General features: G+C 35.5%; 1 non-coding gene across 1 annotated transcript; it reads left to right on the top strand.

Annotated features, from left to right (window-relative positions):
• Positions 1-5,834: 5,834 nt before the first annotated feature.
• On the top strand, positions 5,835-5,908 carry TRNAR-UCG (transfer RNA arginine (anticodon UCG)). Its single transcript has one exon. It is a non-coding gene; the product is annotated as a tRNA-Arg (tRNA).
• Positions 5,909-10,774: the final 4,866 nt, after the last annotated feature.

The following is a 10,774-nucleotide window of genomic DNA, read 5'->3' as shown; positions in this document are numbered from 1 at the left end:
CAATTGAGTTCTTTTGAATCTTGAATAAACTCACCTACTGCCTCACAACTAAAGGTGCAAGTTCCATTAATTTTTCGAATTTGACTTCGGCTAATAGAATATTTGGCTTCAAGCTCACAAGCTTGTTCTGATTAATATATTAGCTTTTTCGAACTTTTGATTCGAACTTGAAGTTATGATGAGCCGAACATGGAAAGGAAAATAGAGTAAATTCAAAAGGTAAGGAGTATTTTTTGTCAAGCTGAACCATGACATGCTGAAGAGAACAAAAAATTGCAAGGATTACTGGAAAAGCTTGTATGCATCAGCCCCACACGTCATTGAAAACAAGAACAAAGACGGCAGAGTCGGAAACCCAGCTAAACCACCATAGCTAAACTACAGGGAGCCATCTTTCCTTGCATTTCCCATGTCAACTCTCTGTCGATCAGCTGCATACTCACATAATTGAATTTCAAAACTGGTCAATACTAGTGCTAGGTGGTATGGGTTTGTGGAAGTGGAACCTAGGTTCTAGGGTTGGTTCTGGTCTTGGTGGTTTTATGATTAGTTTTCTTGTTCTTTCTTTACACCCCCCTCGAAATAGGGACAAGGTTATTTCCATCCCCTGTGATTTTTTATAATGTCAATCATTTTTGTTTTTTGTTTTTTTATTTTATTTAAAAAATCTAAAAATAAAATAAGTAAAATTTACGGTCCTATTAAAAAGATTCAAATATATTCAACATATGTTTAATAATATTAATATACATAATGCATACATATTAGTAGGATCTTCATGGGGCAGGGAGTGCTCTTTCCATCCCGCCAATAAGGATGAAAATTTTTCCATCCCCGTTCCCATAAGGGGAAAATCATCCCCATGGGGTGGGGACATGGGGATCATGGAAATGGGGAAAATTGCCATCATAGAACTTATTTTTTCTTTGAGCTTGGATCTCCTACCCACAACGATCCTACCCACTGGACACTACAGCTGTACATGGGAGATGTTCTCAATGCATGGCTGTGGTGTCCCTGGGTAGGTGTGGTAGGATTCTTAGGGGTAGGAGATTCATATTCTCTTTCTTTACCCCCCAAAAATGGAAATTATTCTTTAAAATCTTGGTTTTCAATAATAATAGCAACAATAATATTGTTCAAACCTTATATTACCTTTGTTGATTAAATTGATTCAATTAAGTAATTTTATCTATAGATTTTGGTAGCATATTAATATATAGTTCAAAGTTTATCATTATAATTTAAAATTTTTAAACATTATCCTTTACGTTATTTATTGTACACAAATATTAAATTGAAGAAAAACGACCAAATCACTTAAGGTCCCATTTAGCATTGTTCCACCACATTTCTGTGTTTCGAAACAAGAATCTTGTTTCATATTTCTAAGAAATAATCGACATCTTTGGATAGGGATGGCAACTTTTCCCATAAAACTGGGGCCCCACTCCGCTCCACGCCGAATTGGGTGGGTTTTGCCCCAAACTGGGGAAAGGGCAGGGATGGGTTTTGCATATAATTCCTCGAATCCGACAGTAAATTATTAAAGTATGCCTAGGTTTAACATTAATTTCTAAAATTTCTTTAAAATTTCCCCAAATTCCTAAAACCTTAAAGAACCAATAATTTAATGTATAAAATACCCCTAAATTTCAATAATCCAATTTTTAAAATACCCCTAAATTCCCATAATATAATTTTCAAAATACCCCAAATATGATATATTTTTAAGTATGAACTCGGGGTGGGGAAAATTTGAGGATTCCTTATCCCCAATAAGAAGGAGGTTCTCTGTTCAACCCGGGGACAGAGCAGAGACGGGGTAAGGGATTTTGGCTACGGGGCGGGGACTGGGAGCGGATGCCCTGCCCTATACCGTTGCCATTCCTATCTTTGGATAGCCCTAGTAATTCTTAAGATAAGTACAGTTAAAAAATAATTATTACAAATTCTGAAACTTAACAAAATAAAAAGACTACACACCTTCAACTTCAAAAAAGGAAAGAAATCACAAATTATTTAAAAAAAAATACACTTACCTCTGAAATTGTTCAGTGTCAATAAACTTCAATAAGAGCTGCAACCACCCAAAAAATAGTAATCAAATTTGGTTGTGCAACCATCCGCATGTCCAGCATGTCCAAGTTAAGAGTGCTCGTAGATCAATATAATCTGTTTATCATTAACAGTTGAGACAAATACAAAACTTAATCCGAAATGTCACATTGTGGTAGTTAAGATTGTGAAGGAAATTAACTAAATTAATTGAAGCTGATTGCAATGAAACCTGTCAAAGACAACTAAACCAACACTACAAAAGATTGAACCGAGATACGAAACATCAGTCTATTAAATATTTAGAACATGTGGTGATTCGATTTCGATCCGATTTTTAAATGGATATTTTTTTTTCTTAATCCGATCCGGTATAAAAATTTGATAGGGTATCCAAATTCGATAAAATAGGATTGTTTTTAAATTTGAATCAGATCTTGATTCAGTAGTCCATTTGCACTCCTAACCATGAGTGGGGTTCAAATCTTCATATCCTTGAAGTATTTTGTCATTTTGTCAAGACAAGTTTAGTTCCACCAGGAACCAATCAAGATTAATTCTCTGAGTTGGTTTGGATAGGGGTGAACCGTTATATCTTGGAACTAGCTTAGATGGGAATCGGTTCTAAGAATTTGGGACGAGACCCTATCCGATAACACATTGGGTAGGGCTAATTCAAGGTCAATTCCATTTAATTCTAGGTAGAACATGTCCATTTACTCACCCCTAGTGACATATAGGCCATGAGCAAGTTACCCGTGTTTTTGCAGTTAACAATATGATTCAGGAAAGAGTAGGGCCAGTTAAAGTTGGGTCGAGCTCATGACGACGCAAGTAAATTTAGTTCAGTCCTGGCCCTAGGGCCTAGGCCATTAAAGAGCAGAGTTGCATCCCCAACGTGGTTCAGGCCTGAGCAAACCCAAATCTGCCAGGCCCACGGAGTCATGGGATCACGCTGGGCTCAATTTTGGGGTCCAAAGTAAGCTCAAGCTGGGGTTGAATAGACCATGGCCCAGTTTGAAGATTCATAATATATTAATTACTTTTGAAATGATCAGGCCCATCCCAAGTGCAACCCAATTTATGTGGGCTGAGAATGTTTCCCTCGAAAAAGGTTTAGTCCAGGGCCAAAATAATATAAGTAAACGGACCATGTTCCATCTCTGGGCAGAGTGTTCTTATATGGTATTTTAGTTCACTACAGAGAGCAAGCCTAACTGCCTAACTCTACAGTCAATTGGTTTGCGGGAATAGAGGTTTGGTATCGAAATGGGCTATTCTGATTTCAATTGTTTGGTTGGATGGAATCGGAGTCTCATTCTCATTCTTGGTGAAATGACATTTTCGCATTTGAGAGAATGGTTATTCCCTCCCCCTTCTTGATAATAAAATTCTATTTCATTTTCAAACAAATTATAAAAATAGACCATTCAAATTCTAATTCTGAAAGATTTAATTTTTAATTCCGATTCCAACTGCAAAAGCAAACAGACCCTACGAGCCTTCCAAATAAACCATATTCCATTTTTTATAGTTTGTATTGTTGTCACTCAAAACCAAGGAGGCTTCTGCAGTCTTGCCTCAACGCTCCGTACCATATCTGCTCGTGAGCTCAGTTGCCACATGGCAGGTCATCCCCATCTAGTCTATACATGTCTAAACTATTGACCCATTTCATAGACCAATTGGTTAGAAAACGAGGAAATTACTTAAAGGGCATGATAATAAAATATATCACCTTTGAGGATAGTCCCTCCAAATTTTTACAAATATTGATAAGGTAAACCTTCGTCAGACCACCAAATAATGGAGCAGAAAAGCCGAATCCGAATAGAAGAAATCATAATTTTCTTGAGGATTCATGTTTCCAAATGGAAGAAAAATCAGCATTTCCAATTTTCTTTTCTTTTGAAAGGTTGACAAGACACTGAAACAGTGGTAAGAGGTTATTTTCCTATCTTATTTTTATTTGTAAGCATTCTCCAAAACAATGAAACTTAACTGGACAAAAATGTAACAGTGCTTACATTTGACAAGTCACATTGTACGTGAAGAGAGAGAGAGATTACACAAGGATAAAAACCTGCATGTGATGTAAAAGGAAATTATGAAAGCTTTTGGTTGACACTGGATATTTTTGTCATTTTAGGACATAAGAGCGAAGGAGGAGCAAAAGAGTAAATAATCCTGCCTTTCAGTTTCAGCTATGTTTGGTTTGAAGGAAAAGGTAGGAACACCTATACAAGGTTTGTAAAGGTTTCCTTATCTTTCCCTTCCTTTCCCTACTTTTTCATTCAAACCAAACATACCATTCAAAGAAAACAATGTTCTTGCTTACCTCTAAAGGCAGATTCAATTTTTTCTCCATCATGTTTATTCTGTTAATACATAACAACTACATGCAATTTATCATCATATTAACAGTTTAGTATGAAAAAAAAAGACCCTCTCTAGCAACTCTTATAAGCGCACATACCCTATTACCTATGTAGAAATAAATGTTACAGACTACAGAACACAGTATTCATCAGTGACCATGATGAACATAGACCAAATTCTAAGTAGGCCCATATTAATTGATGATGCTTGTGACTGAACCCATTTGGGTCTCTACCTATAAATACATACATGGACAGAAGCCCTACACCACATGGCCATGTGGGGCTTCTTGCTTTGACCACTTCTACAAGAGCATCTATTCTCTACCCAAAGAAAAAAAAAATAATAATGGTGAAAAAGAAAACTGGGTAGAACTATATTCTGGCCCATTTTGGAAGCAAAGAAAAAATGGAAACACAACATGAAGTGGCAGCATCAACAGCATGAGGATGGGCCTAATAAAGAAGTTTGTCTACCAGAGAGATCTGGAGGGCCCAAGAATCTAACATATGACAGCTTAGGTGGCAGACCCAATTTCTCCATGGACCACTGATGAAGCAATTACTATGAGGGGCTAAAGCAGTGGGATATATTTATTGAACAATTGAGCAGGTCTAGAGATGAGTGATTCCTTCCAATTGCAGGATGAGACATTGGAGTAGATTACTTGGGTCAATGTTGTAGTAAGGAATTTGAATAGGACCGACCAGATGGATCCATCTGGTCTGTTGTCATTTGTTTTATGGAGCGTATAGTGGGTACGTGGTTCCTTGCCGTATGACAAAGCAAAAGACATAGTTAAGTTAAGTTGGCATCACCTGGAAAATGGAATAGGTCCACACTGTGGACTGGGATAGAGATGAGGTGGATGCCAAATTTTAATTCGTGGCATCAACAAGGTCTCCTGTTAGATAAGAAAACCAATCCAGAGAGAGAGAGATTGCAACAACCGCAATGTAGTTCTGGGCATGATCAAAGTTAAGGGTCCATTTGGTTAGTGGCGTAATTGCTTATTTCTCCACCTGTTTGGTTCAAAGGGGGAGGCCGGAATGGCCATTCTGTCAAATGGGAGATTACCATTCCACTAGGAATGGGAATTCAAATCTCATTCTGTCCAACCAAACTGTAGGAATTAGAATGGATCATTCCAATTCCATTTTAATTCTAGACCTCTAATCCCACGAATCAAACGAATCCTAAGTTTATAAATGTGTTTTATGATATGACTTTGCAAATGCACTTAATTCCATTGATCTGTGTGACTTTGTATCATCTCAAATGGGTCCCAAGTATTGTTGGTAGATAGGATCCCACTGTTTTCCTGATGGTAGTAGGATGATGGCTTGCAAAGAACTGAAAGAGTTATATAAATAAAAAGAGAAGTGACGTATAATAAAGAGCGCATAGCGCAGTGGATTAGCGCGTTTGACTTCGGATCAAAAGGTCGTGGGTTCGACTCCCACTGTGGTCGAGGCGAGACGGCCAAATTCTTTTTGGCCTTGCCATCGTGTTTTACATTTTAATATTTTTGTCAATAAAATATTATTATTATTATTTTTTTAATTTTAATGTTTTATCAATAATATAATATATTAAATATTTAAAATTATAATTATTTTACTATTGTTTTTATAAAAAAATTAATTAATATTAATTCATTGATGCATTTTTCAATATATTTATTATATAAAATGCAAAAATTAGATATTTATGATTAACTGTGTAGGTCATGGTTTTCAAATTGCTGCTGATCCAGATGGTCGAACCATTCAGCTTGAGAACCGTCCAGGCAAACGGTTCCGTTTTACCCCAAACCCGGTTTTTGGCCAAAAGTCAACAACCCATTGACCCAAGCAGTCAAATCGTCGACCTGTTCAATGATTTTTTACCTTTTTTATTTTTAATTATTTTTTAATTTGTTTCTCAGAACGGGCTATCCGTTCGAAACGGACAATTGGATTGTCGACTCGGAAACCAATGGCTAGAACGGTTCCATTTCTAGGTCATTTTTTAAAATGTTAGTGTAGATCATTCATAAATGTATATGAGATACATGGAATCAAAAAATGTATATGAGATACATGGTCCACACCACACCTACAGAACGCCACTGTGGGTGTGGACTGGTCTAATCCACACAATTTGTCCACAGTTTAGAACAGCCATGGACTGTGGTGTGGTGTGGGTTGGTTCTTGCCACAGGGTGTGGTGTGGACCAATTCACACCCACCAATTTCTCATCCACAACACCCCCTTAGTCTCAGCTCAAGGGGCGTAAGCCTCAATTTTAGTGAGGTGTAGTAGGCCTTTGACCTTTTGCTTCAATTTACATGAGGCGGTAGCTTCAAATTAAAAGGGTTTTGGGTGGGGAAAACTTGATTTCATGATGGATAATTTTGAAAAAAATAAATAAATAAAAGGAAAAGTGAAAACCCCAAAAAATGTGGGTTTCCATCGATCAAAACTGCTATTTCCTCCCTATTTTGTTAAACCAAACTCAAGATTCTAGATCAAGAATATTGGAGGGAGGAAAACAAATTGAATCATGTGTACAGAGGTATAAGTCCTCCTCCTTGAATTGTGGTACTGCGTAGTGCGTATAGGTCCTCCTCCGCAGCCTCCTCTTCCTCCTCCTCCTTCTTCTCCTATATGAATCTAGATTCAATATAAAAATGCATTTTATCAATATTTCCTGAACCGAAATGCATTTCAGAAATATATTAAATTTGGATCAATATTAATTTGTTATTTACTTATTTATTAATTTGTTATTTCAAAGAACATATAAGTGCTGTGGTGATACATGTTCCATACAATGAACATGATATTATTATTTATTAATTTGACTACAAATTTGTTATTCTCATTTGAATGTTTCATTTTCTTTGTTGATTTATCCTTGGATTATTTTTTATACAAATTTTGGCATGTCCAACTTGATTTTAACAATCATCAATTGTTGAACCATACATTAAAACAAACAATTGTATAAACTTTCAATTATTTATTTTATCATAATTTTTAATTTTTTAATTATATTTAAAGCTTATGCCTCAAACCACCTCCAGACTTACGCCTCACCACTTTAGTACCCAATTGCCTCGCCTCCACCTTAAGCCTTTTTAAAACATTGGTTGTAAGTAGGAGATCCGCCAAGCCCAGAATTTTCGGGCCGGGCTGAAATGATCACTCCTAATTTTCAGTAATGGTCTTGTGATCAAGGTCTTAAGTATTGGTATCACAGAATATTATCATCAGAAAAAGGCGACTTTTAAGATATGATTTATATGAAATATCATCTATCGGAATATATTTGAAAAATATTGAAAAATGAAAGAAAAACTAAGAGATACATGAATATACATAGAAAATAAAAAAAAAAACCAATATAAATCTAATTGATATGTGGATTGTCCTACGATCATCTAAGTAACATAATTTGAGAATAGCTATGTTCATGAAGTCGTCATCATTTGGAAGAAACCCATTACAGGAAAATAACTATCCATGGTCCAAACTGTGATCCTTTTACCCTTGTTGAGGCTATTTGGTCCAACCTCAGTGTTCTTATAAGTAATAGAATCAGCAATGAGAATGCTGACTGAATTGTTGAATGTAGTAGGTGTTGATATAAGAATGGGAGTCATTTCTTGGTGCAATGCTAAAATATATGGCCAGCAATAAGCTTGAATATATATATAAAGGGTTCAAGTTAGAGAACGAAGAAGAAGATAGTTTGAATTAATGAAAGATAAGGGAGATGTTCCCAATGCACAACTGCAAACCTAGGGAATCTTTAGGAAAGTATGGAAAATGTTTGATGCATTTTCCATAAAATCTTTAGTAAAATTCGATGCATTCAAATCTGCCCCACAGAATGTGCCCCAAAAACATCCAATCGTGTATTGGGAATATCTCTCAATAACAAATATGAAAAATGTTTTCAATGCACATTGAGATATGCATGTGGGGCATTTTTGAGATGCATTCTATGGGGGCAGATGTGAATTCTTCACAAAACCCTTTTGAGTTAACCCACAATCATTTAGCAGTTGCATCATCTAGGGAGGCAATAGTTCTAGCAAAAAATAATCAATGTGGTTTTTGGAACCATGGTATTGTGTTCCCATTTTGATTCTACCAAGTGTTATAATATACATAGGCTATTTGACATCAACAAACAAAAGAGGATTTTAAAAAAAGAAAAAAGAAAACAAAAACTTGTTAAAGAATATAAAAACGGACAATTTGGACTTGGATCGCCCGCATCACATTTGACATTGAGTTATGTGTATGAGGGTGTTGGAGGGGAAACCTCAAAAAGACGTTTGTTCCATTTGTAGGCATCATCATCACTTCACTTGTCCTATATGTTTGACAATGTTATGAACTACTGGGTTTATTCCTATGAGATCATATTGGTGCCCCACATCACATGCATATATCTCAGCGTGCACCGGTAACATTTCCTACATATATATTTGTCATGAGGAGATGTATGATTCACAATGTCATGATTCAAGGTTGTGAGTGTTGTAACTTAAAACACTGTGATACCAAACAACCACCACTTTAACAAAATCTGGTTGGAAGGAGAGTCCAAACTAGTAATTGAATGTTTGGGACAGAAAAAGCAAGACCATCATTCCATGATACATCAATTGTACTGCCATAGATATATGAAACAAAGCAAGAGAATGACATATGGACTAGTTTGAGAGTGAGAGAGAGCCATTCTTCCTTTATTTGCATTTGTACCGGCACATTTTTTCTAAGGCTTAGTTTGAAAAGAGTACAAATGCAAATATATACAGTATAAATACATACAAAATACAAACTAAGCCTAAATAAATTCACCAAAACAAATTTATTTTAATTGAGATCATTATAGTATTAGATGAAAATAAACCATTTCTTTTGCTGCAAAGGAAAATTATGCATTGATTAGATTACAAATAATATCAGGAGGGAAATGGTCCCAAATTTGAGCACAATTACAATGTCTAAAGTTAGTGGCCAAAGTATGAGCTATCTTATTTTCATGGTGCCGGATGTGATGGAATGAAAGAGCACGAAATTGTGAAGATAGCCAAATAAACCATTTGCATCTCTAAGCAATGACAATAAATCAATTATATTGTATGATTCATATCAATTGATAATATTAGGGGATTAATAATAAATAAGGTTGTTAGAGTCAAATTAAACTCACCAATTGAACTAATAAAACACAATGAGCATTACTGCATTACGATAATCTTTAAGGCTCAGTTTGGAAGGAATACAAATATAAATATAAAGTTCAAAACCTTGTATTTTATACGTATTTATACTATACACTTTCCAAACTGAGCCCAAGTGATAAACCCATCTTGACCCAACCCCTATCAGGTCAGAGTGGGCCAGCCTTAATCAAGCATTGGATTGGGTTTGGGTTGAAGTTAAGCTACGCCAAACCCAACCCATTAACTAAATTAGTAGCATTGAAGCATTTGTAAAATGTAGCATTTCAGTCCTTCATTGAGTATAGGGGTAATATTTGTGGGATAGGTGACATGGCAGTTGTTTTTGTTTTAGAAAATAAAACCACTCACATTAATACATTACTCAACACCACTCCCGATTTTGGTTTGGGTCTGGTTATTGTTGAAGCAATGTTTTAAAACCCAACCCTGCATTGGAACCATTTTCCTCTTTTTGACTGTCTAGGTTAGAAAGGTCTGATGGTTACAATTGTAGGTTATGATACAACCGTTGGATCAATGTATTAGGTTATATACTTTTAATGAGGGAGAGATAACAACGGTGGATCATGGATGGAGGAAGAAGTTTGCTCTTGTGGCCATTAATAAAAAAAAGGTAAATTACATGTAGGTATTTTAGAGGTAATTTTATAGTCTAAACTTTCAAATGTACTACTTTAATACCTAAACTTCTTGAAATATACAAAAATGGTCACGATGATAGGTAAAATTATAAAAATGTCCATATTTTGATTTGCACCGAAATCCAAAAGTAAAAGAAAGATAAATAGAACATGGGCATTTTTATAATTTTAAAATCTAAAGCCCTAAAATGAGACTATCCCCAAAGTACAAATCTCACCATGCTTTGGTTAATTCTCTCATCTTTCTCCCTCTTCTTTCTTTCTCCTCTCGGATCTCTCCTATTAGTTAGAATATTTGATTAGTAACTAGCTGATTACTCAGTTTGATTGAATGTGAATACTTGACCATCAAAATCAACGTTGTAAGACTCGAACATGATTAAAAGCCGGAGTGCTCAATAGATCAGGCTTTTGCTAGTTAATTAGGCAATTAGAACATTCACTCCATAT

The sequence above is a fragment of the Nelumbo nucifera genome, chromosome 2, assembly GCF_055504915.1.
Source record: "Nelumbo nucifera cultivar China Antique chromosome 2, China Antique-T2T, whole genome shotgun sequence".
NCBI lineage: Eukaryota > Viridiplantae > Streptophyta > Magnoliopsida > Proteales > Nelumbonaceae > Nelumbo > Nelumbo nucifera.
This window is presented reverse-complemented; position numbering and strand designations above follow the sequence as displayed.